Below are 17,558 nucleotides of genomic sequence, written 5' to 3'. Positions count from 1 at the left end.
TTACTATAATACAAAACGAGCTGTCTTTCTATGAACTTTTTTGATGTCATCCATCAGTCCCACCAGAAGCGGATCCCACACCTCACAGCAATACTCCAAGATAGGGCGGACAAGCATGGTGTAAGCAGTCTCTTTAGTAGACCTGTTGCACCTTCTAAGTGTTCTGTCAATGAATCGCAGTCTCTGGTTTGCTCTATCCACAACAGTATCTAAGCAATCGTTCCAATTTAGGTTATTTCTAATTGTAATCCCTAAACATTTAGTTGAATTTATAGCCTTCAGATTTGTGTGACTTATCACGTACCGGTAATCGAAATTTAGCGGACTTCTTTTAGTACTCATGTGAATAACTTCACACTTTTCTTTATTCAGGGATAATTGCCACTTCTCACACCATACAGATATCACTTATCTAAATCATTTTGCAATTCGTTTTGGTCATCTGATGACTTTACAAAATGGTAAATGACAGCATCATCTACAAACAATCTAAGAGGGCTACTCAGATTGTCTCCTATGTTGTTAATTTATTTTTATTTATCTATTTATCCATCCATAGACAGTCAGGATTGTATGGATGTTGTCAACATAAGTATATACATTAGGTACACAAATTTATAATTATCACAATCGGAATTCACAAATATTGTAACATAAAGATACATTATTAAACCACTTAACAACACAGGTGATAATTTTTACATATAATTATATATTTACAGCATTCCAAGTAATCCTTGACAGAAAAAAAACGTTTCCAAAAGATATTTTTTTAGCGATTTCCTGAAGTTATCTATTTCACTTATGTCTTTGGTCCCTTGTGGACAATTGTTGTACAATTTAATTTCATTATATAACATGCTATTTTGAGTTTTTGATTTGTTTTTCCTATAGAGGTGTAAGTGTTGTCTGTGTCTGGTTTGATGTGCATGTATGGAATTGTTTATCAGGAACTGGTCAATGTGTTTTTTATGTATATTACTGTCTGCAAAATGTATTCACATGAAACTGTCAATATACCCAAAGATTTGAATAACTCCATGCAATGGAATCTATTGCTACTTTTCATTATGATTTGTACGGCCCTTTTTTGCAAGTTAAATATTGTTTGTCTGTTCTACTTTGTTGATCCCCAGAAGGATATGCCATAACTAATTATAGAGCGGACATATGCAAAATATGCAGTTGTAGTACACGAGCTACTACACACTGAATTTATCATCCTAATTGCATTGCATGCTGAAGCTATTCGCTTTCAAAGTACCGCAGTGTGCTCGGTCCAATTTAGTTGAGAGTCGACATGCATACCTAAAAATTTTGTTGATGGTACAGATTCTATGTGCTCATCATTAACTTTTGGCTTGGTACTGTTCAGTTTTCTGTTTAAGTGGAAACTAACACTTGGTTTTTTTAACATTTAGGGTTAATTTATTAGCCTCTACCCACTGGCATACTTGCTTAAGTGTTTCCTCAGCTTTTCCATTGTGTACACTTGGCAACTCAGCTTTGATTAAGATTTTACTGTCATCAGCAAACAGTACTGATTCACCATGTTTGACACTTCGTGGAAAATTGTTGATGTGTATTAAAAAGAGGATTGGGCCCAGCACACTTCCTTGGGGGACTCCTATATTGATGTATTCTGGGTTTGAAAGGTATGAAAAGGTACGATTGGAGTTAATTTGAATGATCTCCACCTACTGGACTCTGTTTTGCAGGTATGAATGAAACCACGTGTTTGTTACTCCTCTTACTCCTAGTGTATTTAGTTTGCTTAGCAAAACTGTGTCATCTTCTGTGTTAAATGCGTTGGTCAAATCAAGGAAGATCCCTGTTATGTGGTCTCTTTTGTCTAGTGCCTCGAGGATAACATTTGAGAAATGAGCTACAGCTGAATTTGGGCTTTTGCCAGCCCGGAAACCAAATTGCTCTTTACTCAGAAGATTGGATTTTGTTAACTACCCCATGAGCCTGTTTTTCATTATGGTCTCTATGACTTTTGAAAAGGATGACAGTATCGAGATTGGTCTGTAAATTTGTATGATTTCTGAGTCATCCTGCTTATATATATAGGTAGGATTTTTGCATGCTTTAGTATGTCTGGGAAGCAACCTGTGGAGAAGGATTCATCAATGATGTGCACTAAAGGGTTTTTGATGTTGTGTATGCAGTCCTTCAGTAAGTGCACAGGTACTTCATCTATGCCTGGTGCATTTTTACATTTTAGGTTACTCACAACATCGCGTACTTCTTGTGCTGTGGTTGGTCACAGCATCATTGTGTGTGGTATTTTGTTCAGCGTTTGTAAATGCTTTGTTTTGTTGAGCTTCTGTTGTAATTTGGTTGCTATGTTGCTGAAATACTGATTGGCAAAGTTTGCTAGTTTTTTGGAGTCATTTATTTTCGTATCATTGTGTTGAAACTGCATGTTTATTGGCTTCAATTTTTTTCCTATTAGGTTCCTGTTTGGTGATTTTCCATGCTGCTTTGATTTTTATTACTAGCTTTTTCTATAAATTTGTCATTTTGGTACCTTTTAGCTGCTAACAATACCTTTCTATAGATCTTTCTGTATGTATGATAATAGTTATGAAATGCTGAATCATTACGGTAGTTTTTCATTGAGCTAAGGTGCTTGAGGGTTTCAGAGGATTTCCTTATCCCATTGGTTACCCAGCTGTTATTGCTGCATGATTTAGTGATTCTTAGAACTTTAGGAAACAGTTCTTCAAATCTGAATTTAAATATTGACATAAACTTTGAAAACTTCCCATTTATAGTAGTTTCTCTGTATGCTTCCTCCCATGTTTCACTGTTAATTGGTGAGGCAAATAGAGCTCTTTTTGACTCAGAGAAAACCCTACTATACTTGTGTATTTTAGTGTTATTATCTAATTCTATGCCTAATTTTAATAACTGACTGGAATGATCTGAGATGCCAAGGCATGGCAATGTCACACCTATCTTTCTCTATGTCCGTTAACATATGGTCAATATGTGATGCTGAATGTCTGGTTATCCCAGTGGTAGTGTTAATTAATGGTGATATACTATAGGTGTACATAATGTTCAGAATACTGTTGCAAGCCATATCTGGGTTCATCATGTTAATGTTTAGATCTCCACAAATGATGATTTTGTCTTTGGGGCCGGAGACCATATACAATGCTTGGGTTAACTTTGTAGTGAATGCACTGGTATAGATCAGGAACAATAGAGGGCCTATAACACTTCCTTGGAGAATGCCAGATATTACTTCTGTTTTACTTGATGACTTTCCATCTGTTACTACAAACTGTGACCTTTCTGGCAGGAAATCATGAATCCAGTCATACAACTGAGGCGACATTCCATAGGCATAGGCAAGACGCTTGTGAGGAACAGTGTCAAAACCCTTATGGAAATCTAAAAATATGGAATCAATTTGGCATCCTCTGTTGATAGTACTCATTATTTCATGTTTAAGAAGAATGATGTTTTCTGAATCCGTGCTGACTGTGAGTCAATAAATCATTTTCTTCAAGGTAATTCATAATGTTTGAACACAGTATATGTTCCAAACCCCTACTGCAAATCGACATTAGTGATATGGGCCTGTAATTCAAAGGATTACTCCTACCCTTTTTGGGTATTAGTGTGAATTGAGCAATTTTCCAGTCTTTTTGTACAGTTCTTTCTATGAGTGAGCAGTTGTATAGGATTGCTAAATATGGAGCTATTGTATCAGCATACTCCAAAAGGAACATGACTGGTATACAACCTGGACCATAGGACCCATCTTTATTAAGTGATTTAAGCTGCTTTGTTACACCGAGAATATCTTATTTTATGTTTCTCATCTTGGCAGTTGTTCTTCATTGGAATTCAGGAATATTTACTTGTTTGTGTCTTGCCACTGGTGTGCTTTGTATATGACCAGACTGTGTTTGGGTTTTCTGCCAGATTCCAAGACAGCATTTCGTTGTAGAAATTATTAAAAGCATGTGCCATGCACATGCAATCATGTTGGACCATTGCATTCTAGATGTTCAACACACAGTCTTCACTAATGCAAGTGACACCACAAAAAGCACTGCACTGCAACAGTTAGTGACCAGGGAGGCATAGACACTGAATCTTCTCACAGAAACTTACGTTCTCTCAGACCAAATGGTTGGCCTTCGACCAAGAACTTCTCGCCATTCAAAAAGTGATGGGGTGCTTCATTGAAAATTTCAAAGGACATCATGTTATAGTGTTTACAGGCCATAAACAACAGGTCAGTGCTGTACAACATCTCTCAAAGGATGTCAGCCCCCGATGCTGCGGACACCTGTCCCTTATTACACAGTATACTACAGGTATCAGCACCCTTCATGGGCTAATAACCTCATTACTGACAACTTATCAAGAGTCAATGTCATTTCCCTCCATTTCGATTATGAGAAGCTAACCACTGCAGAAATGTGAGCATCACAGACATGATGCATAATGATGGGACTGGCTTACAAATTGAGCAACATACTATTCTGGTGACTGAAACACCAGTCCTCTGTGACATCATTCTTAACAGAATCCAGGCTTTGGTGCCACAAATAGTGCACCATGCAGTTTTCGACCAACTCCACAGCCTGTAGTCCGTCTCATTATTGAATGCTTCATGTGGCCCAACATCAAGCACAACAGCTTCACCCACAATTAGGTCATTTTGTAATTCCAAAAACTAGCTTCAACCATGTACACATTGATCTGTTGGCCCTCTCCCAGCATCACAGCTGTTCAAGTATCTACTATCAATGACAATGACAGGAAGCAGCCCCATCAAGAACGTCACAGCAGGGTCCACCGCCTGTACCTTTGTAGAAATATGCATAGCGCATTTTGGCGTGCTAGACACATTAACTGCAGGGTAAGGCTGCCAATTTGAGTGGGCACTGTTCAGTAAAATTTGTAACCTCTGTGGAATCAAATGCAACCACACTACACTCTATCACCTCCAGAGTAATGAGCTAGCTGAGCAGTGCCATAGGACTCTCAAAGCCACCCTTATGTGCCACAGTAGGTTGTAGACTGAAGGATCATAGTGGGTATTACTCAGCATCTGAACCAGGTTCAAGGAGGATGTGCAAGCATCCCTCATCAAGATATTCCAGGACAAATCACCAGTGTTGCCAATGATTTCATTCAATCAGTAAGAGACTCTGAGCAGATGGACCTACCTGCAGTGGTTCAGTGGGTAAGGGGCAACATTAGACATCTCCTGCTCTGCAATCAGCACCCAAGGTTTTCATAATAAAGTCCCCTCACGACAAACATGTCATGCTACTGGAAGACACAGTGGGGCCAGCACTGCACCCACCACATGCAGGATCTTCCGATGTTCTTAAGAGGCCACACTTGTGTTTGACATTCTGGTTAATGACAAACCAAAGACTGTTTCTATTAACCGCTTGAAACCAGCATGGGTACTCCAGGAAGACACTGTCACGAACAACGACAGTGATGATCAGCCACTACCCAGTGCAGGGTGGCCACCCCCAATGCAGCACACACTGTTCTCATAAGGGTCGACCATATCAGTGGACAGAACACTACCGGAAATTTCGATTCATAATATGTGCCACGGTATCAGAACATGTAGGTGGGACATTGTATTGTTACACTGAATTAACTTCCAGCTGCAGACAGGCAACCCAAGGAACAGATGTCCAAAGTTGGCTACTGTTTTGCCTTCCCAGGAAATTTATATCAACGACTTCAATGAACTGCACAAACTCATTAACATTTGCCATGTCACAAATGGCCACTTAGCACCCATAATGTGAGTTAGAAACTTTTGAGAGATGCTCTACCCAGTGTCTATTATCTGTATGTCTTGTAGTTATCACCCAGCCATTTTCTGAAATTCCAGACATGCTTATGAACATCTATGTACAAAAACAAAAATAATCAATTTTTGAAAATATAATCCAATCAAATGGATAAAAAATCTGCTTACCAAGTGGTGGCACAAGAAAACACATAAAAGTTAAAGAAATGTGCAAGTTTTTGTGAGCCAATGGCTCCTTCTTCTGGTAGAAGGACTGAAGGGAAAGGTAGAGGGATGAAGCAAAAGGACTGGTAAGATTTAGTAAAATGAGAGGGTAATGGAAAAGTTGCCCAGTAACCTGGGTAAAGGAGAGCTTACTGGATGGGATGAGAAGCAAAGACATTGTGGGGGACTGCACTGGATGAGATTTGGCAAGCTGAGAGCTTCAGGGTGGAAGACAGGGCAATAAGCAAAACAGAGGTTACTGACAAAATGTCATGTAAGAGTTATAGAGCAGAAAGCTAAGTGCAATATACATTGTAGACAGGTGGAGCAAAGGGGAAGGGGGTGGGGGGGTTGACAGGTCAGAAAATATAGATAATATAAGGGAGCAAAGAAAGGAATAGTTACTGAAAATCAATGCTGAGAGGAAAGAAATTAACATAAATTAAGGCCAGGTTGGTGGCATGAAGCAAGGATTTGTTGTAATGCCAGGTCCCACCTGCAAGGTTCTGAGAAACTGGAATCAGTGGGAAGAATGGACATGGTTCAAGTTGTGAAACATGCACTGAGATCATGACTTTTGACTTTTATGTTGTAGAGCACTCTCTGCAACAGTATATAGCACTCTGTCTACAGCCATTCATCCTAATTGGTAACTTGATGGTAGGCATACCAATGTGCCATTTTGCAGGTGGCTCTGCCTTTGATAGCACATGTTTCACTAGTGATAAGGATGGTATAGGTGGTTGTAGGAGGGTACCCAGGGCAAGTCTTACAGTGGGGATAGTTACAGGGTTGGGAGCCATAGGGTAGGGAAATGGGCGCAGAAGGAGCACAGGATCTGACTAAGATAATGTGCAGGTTGGGGTGGCGACAGAAAAGCTATTATGGTGGTAAAAATGTCAAACAGAATTGATCTCATTTCAGGGCATGATTTTAGAACTCATAGCCTTGTCGAACTAGCTGAGTAATACATTCAAGACCAGGATAGTACTGAGTGATAAAAGGTGTACTCTTAAGCTGTCTTTTGGAGGGATCCGCAGTGCCAGCACTGGAAGTGATGGCCATGTAAATCTGCTACTAAATTAGGCTAGTGAGGTAATTATAACCACTGAAGGCTAAGGTGAGAATGGTAGTTTATTGGTGTAAAGAGAATGCATCTAACCAAAAACATGTGCCTCGAATTCCAGGGCTGTATGGGAGCAAATGATTGACATGGAAAGGATGGCAACTATCAAAATAGCGTTGTTGTTTGTTAGTAGGTTTAATCTGAACAAAGTGTGTGGCTGACCCTCAGTGAGGATGAGGTCAACATCAACAAAAGTGGCATGAGATCCGAAATTTAATTGGCAGAATGTATTTAGAGATGCAAAGATGTCATCAATGTATCTGAACTTAGCCGCGGCCTGAAGACTTATGAAGCCCATAAAAGTCCTCTCCAATTGACCCATGAAAAGGTTGACATAGGAAATAGCGATCCGCGATTCCCATGGCCATGCTCCAGAGCCATTTGTATGTCTACCCCTTAAAGGTAACATATTTGTTTATTAGCATACAGTTGATTAACGTGAGCAGGAAGGATGACATAGGTGGGCACTGGCTGAGGTAATGTTCAGCAGCAGACAGATCATGTACATGGAGGATGTTACTATAGAGGGAGGTGACATAAATGGTGCCAAGCAAGGAATTTCGTGGGACTGGGATGGACAGCAATTTTAGACGACCTAGGAAATGGTTGGTGTCTTTAATATAGGATAGGAGTCATTGAATTACAGGCTGCTGGCGCTCCTCAACTAAGGCAGATGTATGCTTAGTGGATGCTTTGAAGCCAGCACTATTTGATGGTCAGGGTGATCATTATTTCTGGATTGTAGGAAGAAGGTAAAAGGTGGGAGTGTGTAGTTTGGGTGGGATGAGATGTTATTCCTAATGAGGGCCTCGGGTTTTGAGGAGGGACTGTGGATCAGTTTGTATAACAGGAATGGGATCTGTACACAGAGGTGTCACACCGATGTTGTAGACCCCCACTTACATATTCCCATCAGTCAAACACCAAAATGGTAAATCCCTTGTCTGCTGAGTAGATAATGATGGAGTCATCAGTTCTTAAAGAACAAAGAGCCTGGAGTTCTACAGAGGACAGGTCAGGGTATAGTTTTAGGAATCTGAGAAAGGGTTATCAAGCAATGCTGGGCGTTAGGAATTCTTGGAAGGCTTTTAAGGAGTGATTTTGAGGTACTGGTGGTGGATCAAGTTGTGGTTCGAACTGTTCAAGGCAGGGTTCAAGGTCAGATTTGCAATTGAAAAGGTTTTGGGATTGGGTTGCAAAGTTATATTTCCAGTTGACACTAATTGTGAAGGATAGTATGCCCTACACCAAAGCAGCATGATTAAACGAAGGCTTACGTCTGAGAGTGAGACCCTTCCATAATGCAAATAATTCAGGAGGAGAGAGTGCCTTAGATGACAAGTCGAGAACATTCTACTGTTGTGGCTGGTTCCTGTGATCATGAGTTAACATAGCTCTGGGTGGTAGTGGTTAAGGCTGGAGGAAGGTAAGAAGGTTGACCAAGCTCGGTTTATCAGTGAGGCGTGGTGGTTAGTACTAAGGCTGTTTAGAGAGTTGGAGAGGGACAGGAAGGAAAACACCACTGCTGAGGTAATTTATGAGAAGGTGGAATCGGTTTTTGAAGTGTCTGTCCTGTTGTTGCCGTTTGGAGTTGGCTTGGTCAATGATACTATCCAAGAAAACATGAGGAGCAGATAACTACAGCATTTTGTAGAAGTGGAGATGTCTGGTGGAATGGAAATTGGCAGATGAATCATATAGGTCACATATTAATCATGTAAATGAAAGAGATTTCTTTATTTGAAACTGTAACAGGTGTTGATGCAGGGTAGGATTACACCCAGAAACAGGAACTTTAAAATGTTATACCTTTCTGGGTAGCTCCCGGGACAAGCAGATTTCAGAAACAATTATAATACATGATGGGATTCATCATGTTCATCACGTCAAGAGAGGAGGATTTGGAATATTAGTGATGGAGGGAGTGATAAAAAAAGAAGCAGAGAGGGAAAAAGAAAACAAGGAAGACAAGCAAGGAAAAAGATCGGAAAAATGTACAAAAACTTGCATGAAAATAATTAGCCAAGACAAGGTTTAACAAGAAGCAACGAGTGGACGTGAATTTCTTGTGAGTTTGATATATAAAACGTATATGTTCGAGGAAATGTAAGACATGTTGTTTTGTCGTAAGTGTGCCAAAGTGCAGTGCCACGCCTCTTCGCACAGCATTCTTCTACCGCACGTCACTGTATTTCGCTGTGTGCCATTCAAACGTGTATATTTTGTAGCGGAAGCCATCAAACCTATATTCTGAACAGTGGAAATTAAATTGTCCTACGGTACCTCTATTGCTCCCAGTCGGCCGGTTTGACATCCTACCCCCTTAAAAAAAAAAACTCGCAATTAATACTGGGCGGCGTTATTTGTAACTGGGAGAATAAGAACCCTTCAGAAAATTTGCATACTTTATTGCCAATTAGCTAATAACTTTCTCTTTTGAGTGACATAAAATTAATTATAGTCAAAAAGCTGTTAATACGAATAGTATCAAAGACTGGTGTGGTTCCTCGATTTGATTACGTCTATGTTGTCCCTGTCTGCTACAAAACACGAAATAGGCCTTTCTATTATTGCAGTATTGTAACACACTCCAAATAAGCGAGATTGTTTTGGCACAAATAGTCATTGTTATCTACCTCATTTACATAAATAACACGACAAAATCCAATTCATCAAGTACAAATATCAGATGCCTATTACGCCTAACACAAGCAAAAAGTTTTATGTTAGGAAATAGTTTCACATTTCATACGCTCAAGTTTCTCAAGCATTAGACCGAAAAGTAGTAGTATGAAATTTTTATATAAATTTGTAATCGTCATATTCTTCCATATAATTTGTGTGATGTCCCCATTTCTTCTCTTTCCTCGTTCTAGCAAACAATCTTGTCATCACTAATTCTGTAACTATTCCTGCCACTGTCAAAACTTATTATCCAATTAAGTTCACTAACCCTGCCATAATCACCAGTTTAGTTATCCCACGTTCAATCTCCTGTTACGTGTTATTACGTGTCCGTACAATGCGTTTTCCGCGCTATTCCCAGAATAGAACTTCAGCAGCTGCTAACTGGGGACTGTACAACTGGCCATTAGTAGCATAGCGATCTGGCAAAAATTTTCTGTCAATTGTTCATTCCCTTGGATACACCAAGAAGATTAATATCTGAACTTTCTTACCTTTTATTCCTGTTAGTTGTATATTTCCAATTTAGTAGTGGGGGAATCTATTTATTTCACTAATAATGATAACAACACTGCTCATTCGCACACCCAATCAACCACACAAACAAACAGCGATTGGCATTCATCCGTTTGGGTTTATTCGGCTCAGCTCCTATAGGCGCGTCCCCATTTGTCTGCGGAAAAGTCTTTTCTTCCTTGATGCGACGGGGATTCCCTGGCAGAGACGTCACGTACACTAGACACGCACTCAAAAATCTACTTATGATTCTTTCAGAAACCAACTTGGAATGTGTTCAAAAATCAGCAGTGACGCGTTTCAGGATCATACGAATAATCGACAGGCCAACGTGCGCTGGATGCTAGGCACTTTGGGAAACAAGGATTTTTTTCTTCAAGAATGTGAATTGGTGCCCCCTGAAATTGCCGCCAGGGTCAGATAACCCGGTTTGCCCCTGTCCCCCCCCCCCTCCCCCTCCTCCTTAGATCCGAGCCTGCTCATCTGTATATAAACTATTTATCAGATAAGACCAGCAGCAGTATCAGATTGTTTGACAACTGTGCTGTTGCCTTTAGAAAAGTATTGTTGCTGGATATTCGTGAGCAGACAGAGAACACCTCAGATAGTACGAGGGCGCGCTGAAAAAACTTTATTAATATTCTACTTCTTTATTCTTCACATCTACATATTTATTTCTCAACAGTCACCCTGGTGACGAACAAATTTCTCCCAGCGAGAGACCAATTTGTTGATGAAAATCGGATGTCACACATGTTGAGGTTAGCACAATCATTTCGTTCATTACACGCACGAACAACAGAACACGCACATTACTGACAGTGCAATCAACACTGTACGCAGCTTTCATTCTTCTGAAGGTTTCAATTGCAGGCACATTTTCTGTGCAGAAACTCGCTTGAAGCACGCTGTTTCTCAAGCACCCGATAGCTATGTACCACACCGCCACGTTACGTGCTACAGTTCGGAGCCCTCTACCGGGCAGTGGCAGAGCATTGCAACTTCCGTCATGGAAGCGGGAAAGTCGGCTAACCCATACTGTAAGTAGGCTGTTTATGTTTTCTCTATGTAAGTAGGCTGTTTATGTTTTCTCTATGTAAGTAGGCTGTTTATGTTTTCTCTATGTAAGTAGGCTGTTTATGTTTTCTTATTGGCAATGTTACGTAGCGCTCAATATGAAAATGAAATCACTGGCTGTGCTGTGTGCAGTCTGTGGCTGCTTTGCATTGTTGTAATACTCGCCATTGTAGTGTTGGGCAGCGGCAGCTGGATGTGAACAGCGCGCAGCATTGCGCAGTTGGAGGTGAGCCGCCAGCAGTGGTGGATGTGGGGAGAGAGATGGCGGAGTTTTGAAATTGTCATGAACTGCTATATTTATATATGATGATATCAAGGTAAATACATTGGTTGTTCTCTACTAATATCTTTCATTTGCTAACTATCCCTATCAGTAGTTAGTGCCTTCCATAGTTTGAATCTTTTATTTAGCTGGCAGTAGTGGCGCTCGCTGTATTGCAGTAGCTTGAGCAGCGAAGATTTTTGTGAGGTAAGTGATTTGTGAGAGGTATAGTTTAATGTTTGTCAGGGCCATTCTTTAGTAGGGAATTTTGAAAGTCAGATTGCGTTGCGCTAACAAAATATTGTGTGTCAGGTTAAGCACAGTCATGTATAATTGTTCAAAGGGGACGTTTCATATGTCGACCCTTAGCCTAGGATACCTCACTGGAATCTTCTGATTTTTTCTTGTAGTTTGTGTATTTAGTGTAGCTTTTGTTTATTGCTAGCGCGTAATTGTAGAGAGAATTTCCTTTGTAGTTGCAGTCTTTCATTGTTGTATAGTAAAACAGTTGTGGCATGCATGTAGATTTGCACCAAGTATTTCGCAGCTGCGCTTGCAATTAACTAGATATTATTTTCAGTGTTATGTTAATGTGTTCTCTTACTTTTGCTCTTCAAATTGTGCTTTTCTGTGTTGTCGTGTGAAATACTGTGACAATAATGGCGTGTGAAAAACGTAATACTAGGCTCCAAAGTAAACTGAGAAATGACAGTGAAAATGAAAGCAGTGTGTTAGCGCCACCGAGTAATGAATTAACTGATGTTCAAAGTAGTAATTTGGTAACTGTTCATAGGGAAATGGAGCAGGCGGCAAACAATGGCGTGGACAGTGAAACAATTAGTGAAGAGGGACGCATTATCGATCGATCGGTCGGCAACAGCTCGCCTCAGGAATCCGAAATGACAGGACACAATTTCGCAAATACTGTAGATTCAGGTTTTGGGTCATCACCGTTTTCTCAAATAAGTCAAGACACATTTTCTGCTTGTCAAAATGTGAATGTTGTCGGTGCAAATGCACTGCCGAAAAGCGTAGAGAAACAGATTCCAGACACTAATACATTATTATTGCAATTAATGCAACAAATGGAACAAAATCAGAGACAAACACAGCAACAGTTAGACACAGTGGAACAAAATCTCAAAAAGTTAGACACAGTGGAACAAAATCTTAAAAAGTTAGACTCATTGGAACAAACACTTGAACAAACACGTGAAGATTTAACTACTGAGTTACATAACATTGAATCGAAATGTCAAAAAGTCTGTAATGACGTAAAAACACAAATTTGTGAGCATTTTCAACCTATTTTTTCGCGGCATGAAAATGCATTACAGAATCACGAAGCAGCCATAAAAGAACTGCAAATTATTGTTCATGAAAATCATGAGACCTTGCAAGCTAAATTTGACTCAGTTGCATCTACCGATTCGGTTACGCAACTTGCAAAAACTCAGGAAAACTTTAAGGACACAGTAGATACTCTGATACTTGGTTCAGAAAAACACACTGAAGAAATAAGTACACTATCGGAGAAAGTAGCCGAACTTTCGGATCAGGTCACTAACTTATCTACAAAGGTAGATGATGATCTGAATGACACAAGACCCGTAGCCTTCACTGACACAGAAGAGTATGAACAAATAAGAAAATTCAAACAAAATCAGAATCAAATTAATACACAACACCAAAGAGAAATCCGGGAAGTACAAGATCAGCTGACACAGGTAATACAAGAATTACGTATTTCAGAGGACACTCGCGCTCCAACACGGGAAGAGGGACTTAGAAATACGGAAAAGACGCAAAATAATAACACAGGGCATTTCGTAAGTTATGAAAGAAACTGGCAATGTGCACCGAATTTCGATATGGAACCGCCGACACGACGTAACAATGACCGATATGCTACTCGCCGACATGATGATTTTGACTATAAGCTGTTCATTACTACACGTAAATTCAAAACATTTAAGAATTCTGGCAACGACATTCATCCACAAGCATGGCTCCATCAATTCTCTCATTGTTTTCCTCCCAACTGGTCGTTGGAACACAGATTAGAATTTATGTGTGGCTACTTGGAGAATGAACCAGCTGTAAGAATGCGATCGGTAATTCACGATTGCCACAGTGAAGGAGAGTTTTACCATGCCTTCCTCTCAGCATATTGGTCTCAAGCCACACAAGACCGTGTAAAACATAGCATCATAATGATGAAACGTTTCGAACAATCTGAATTTTCCAGTCTTATGAAATATTTTGAAGACATGTTGCATAAGAATCAGTATCTTTCAAACCCATACAGCCCCTCAGAACTCATCCGCATTTGCTTAATCAAACTGCCTGAACATTTACGACATATTATTTTGGCAGGACGTTGCAAAGACGACATTGAAGCATTTCAGGGACTCTTACAAGAATTAGAAATTGACACTGACAATCGCGGAACGCGAAACCAGGAACACAACAATTACAGGTCACATCCGTCGCAATTCCGCGATGAAAGAAACAATAACTGGACACGACAAGTCTGTTCTTACAACGCAAATCGTGACCAAAACAGACACCACCCATATGACAACCATTGGCAGTGTAATAGTTACAGAGAAAGATCGCATTTCCGTAGAAATGAATATGACAGAGATAACCATAGAAATAGACAATATGGTAACCAAAACAATTATTATCAAGGGAGGCAGAATAACTTCAGACGCAACAGTTCGGCGCAGAGTTACGATTCAGGGAGAAATTCTCCACCACATGACCGACACGAAAGAAACTGTGTAAACTACCGACAAAACGACAGACCTGAATTCCATCAGAACTGGCGAGCTTTAAACAGAGCTGGGCCCTCTCGGCAAGGCGAATTTGTGGAAGTTAGGCCTCCTAATCCCAGTAACGACGCGCGCCAACAAAGGAACAGACAATGACTCGCACAGCAGGCAGCCACGTGCGCCGGCTGGCTCCGAGAAAAATAACATTATACTGGTACTGCTAATGAGATTTTAATGCAACATTTTGGTTTACTTGAAAATACATTCGGAATTAAAGTACTTTCTGTGAGATACCAGATGACACAGTGGTTAGTTTATGTGACAGCTACACGATTTTTATCACGACGCTACTAATGAGTGACAATTTACAATGTTGCTTTTGCGGTGTATCTGTTTTATATCTGCACAGTTTTTCTGAATTCTTCTGGAAAGTAAAACAGGTTTTAGTAGTAACTTTTGTGGTATAGCAACAATGAGACAGCCTTTTTTGTGGCACAACAATACGTTACTGTACAGTACTTTCTTCATCACGCCAATAACCATAATAACTATGATATCTATACGCAAAGCATTTCACTTTTGTTTATCATGAGGTAAGTACATTGACTTCTGCAGAACTTAGCTTTCGGAGGACGATAACTACGACACTTCCACAGAGATTATGTTACAAGACGCACAGTTTAGCGCTACAGTACACGTATTTGAGTGATCAATTTTATACTTAAAACATTTATTTTTAAAGATTTTTGAATTACAAAGAAAGTTTTGCGTGATACATTTCATTCCATTGCTGTAATCTGTAACACCTGAGGGTATAATTACATTAATCCTCAGGGGGGTACACGCTTACTTTGTGTACCATGTGTGTGGCAACCACAAGGAACCCTAGCTAATATGGTATTTGCTTATACAACTTTACACATCGGTACCATATTTCTCTAACACAGAATTACACAGCTATCTGATTATTTGACAGAGAAACAAACATTCTTTTTACTACATCAGTGACACATGTTTACGCAATACACAGTTGGGTAACTTCACACTTATGAAACTGTATTTTGTCTGTACTTTGAGAAACGCTCATATTTTTCGGAATCATTGTGATACTATGAGAGCTTTGAATGACGTATTTCGTAAGGGAGCATGATTTTAAAGTACGTTTGAGGTAGATGACACTATTGAAATGAGCAGAGAATTTTTTTAGGCTCAGAAATTATTGGAGGAAGTTACGACGATTTTGAGATTTGACTGAGGTGTTATGATGTTATTATTACGACGACGATGTGTATTATGTTGTTGAGGAATGTTTATTATGCTACGTATTTCTCACGATGAAATATTGAAGAAGTGTCGACGAATATGTATATGTATAATGAGGTAAGGAATAATGAGTAGTGTTTAGGGACTCTGATTTATGAAAAGGATGTTGGAAACCAAGAAACGTACTTTAAGAGTTGTGAAATGTGTGACTGTATCACAATGCTGACGAATATTTTTTTTTTTGGACACTTATATTTATAGGATTTTGTTTCTACAGATTTGCAACGCTAATTCTGGACCTGTGAAATATTTTTAAATGAGACTGCAACGGTAGCAGAATCTCCTGTCGTAAATATTTCCGTACGAAAGTTAAGTGACCACCTGCACGTAATGCGTCGCGGGCACCCAGCTGTGTCAGACGCCTGGAGAAAAAGCCATTATTGCGAGCCCTTTTCAGCGGCACAGGTAGAAAAAAAAAAAGGGGACGTGGGACGTGTCAAACACCTGGAGAACAAGCCATTAGGGTGTGCCTTTCATCGCTAATGCGACACCCTCGTTACTTGAAAACATATGATTACTCGCACTTCGTGCTAATTACTGAAATGCTTATGAATTGATGGGAAATATTCGTACATCTGCACACCTGATTATGACAAGCGTCTTTCTATGAGAGTTGAGAGAATTTCTACTAACTTATGAAATGTCACATGACTACTGAATGATATTTTTATGCTTTGCTTTTCATAGTTGCTTATTTCATTTGATATCTGGTTTCCAGCTGTGTTGCAGCATTGCTTTTATAAAATGAAATGCATTTGCTAATGTGAACACTTTCTGTCAACAGATCTATTAAATAATTATTTTATGATCCACATTCTTTAAAAAAGGAGCACTTGGAATGGAGAGAACAATAAGAAGGGACTAATACCAGTAACTGCATCTATAATTTTCTTTTCAAGTACTTGGTAATTTCTTTTGTAGAATAAGTTGTGATGCATCACTCTAATGTTAAGATGTGACATAGGTATTAGACATGGCCATTTTAGTGTAATATTTTTTCTGCTTGCGCTATGTCATGTTCAGGTATAAGTTGCTGCTGTTTGCCAGGCATAGTGTTATGAATTTGACTTTTGCTCATTTATGCTGCTAGCTTTGCCAATCTGTATTTTTTGTCATTGCTGCTTGTGTTAATTGTTTTGTGCTGCTGCATTGCCTCGTCCCTTAGTTTAGCATCTGAGCTCAGTAGATTTAAGTTAGCTTAAGAGGGGGTAGACTATGTAAGAAACTGACTATGGAGAATAGGTAAAGAAATGCATTGAGAAAACAGGTTTAGGTAGGATTTTCTTGGAAATAAATGTTGAGGTAAGAAATGTATGAACATATAAATACAGAAAGCATGCTTAGATAGAATTTTTTGGGTGGAAACAAAGGATGAAATAAGAGGAAAGATATATGAAGTTTTGGGTTGGACTGCAGTACCACATGTTACACTGAAAATGAACCCTGTCCTTTCCCTTTTGTGTTATCCCACTATATGTTTGTGTACCCTTGTGTATTTGTTTTCTTCCTGTCTCTGTGTACAGTTTCATAGAATTTTTTTCTCTTTTAATATTAAGCTACATTCACTATGGTGAGGAATACTGTTATCCTCAAATATAATTGGCATTAATAATATGTTATTTACTTTGTAAAGATGTTAGATATTGTTAATTCCATTCTGTTTAATGCTCATGTGTGAAGTTGATGTTTCGAAAGTTATTGTGATCCTTTATGTATGTACTCATGTCATAATTCCACTGATGTATATGTTTATTTCTATTCTTTTGTAAAGCCTGTACT

Source organism: Schistocerca americana, chromosome 3 (assembly GCF_021461395.2).
Source record: "Schistocerca americana isolate TAMUIC-IGC-003095 chromosome 3, iqSchAmer2.1, whole genome shotgun sequence".
Taxonomy (NCBI): Eukaryota; Metazoa; Arthropoda; class Insecta; order Orthoptera; family Acrididae; genus Schistocerca; species Schistocerca americana.
Note: the sequence above shows the minus strand (reverse complement) of the source record.